The sequence below is a fragment of the Bison bison genome, unplaced genomic scaffold, assembly GCF_000754665.1.
Source record: "Bison bison bison isolate TAMUID 2011002044 unplaced genomic scaffold, Bison_UMD1.0 scf7180017864178, whole genome shotgun sequence".
Lineage (NCBI taxonomy): Eukaryota > Metazoa > Chordata > Mammalia > Artiodactyla > Bovidae > Bison > Bison bison.
The window spans coordinates 881,042-881,249 of record NW_011494750.1 but is presented as its reverse complement, the minus strand read 5'-3'; positions in this window follow the sequence as shown (position 1 = coordinate 881,249).

Genomic DNA, 208 nt, shown 5'->3' with positions numbered 1-208 from the left:
AAGTGAAGACTCGCTGGCTTTGCCAATGCTGTCCCTTCAAGGTGTGGCCTGTTCCCAACCTCAAAGGTCGTGTGGAGGTAGAAGGCCCTGGAAGGGGGCACAGTCTCTGGCACGTGCCCCTGTCCTAGTCCCTGCAAGCTGCTGCTCCTCCAGAGAACCTAACTGGCTCTTCTCAAGGAGGTGTCCCTCCTCCCTATTGGAGGACAAA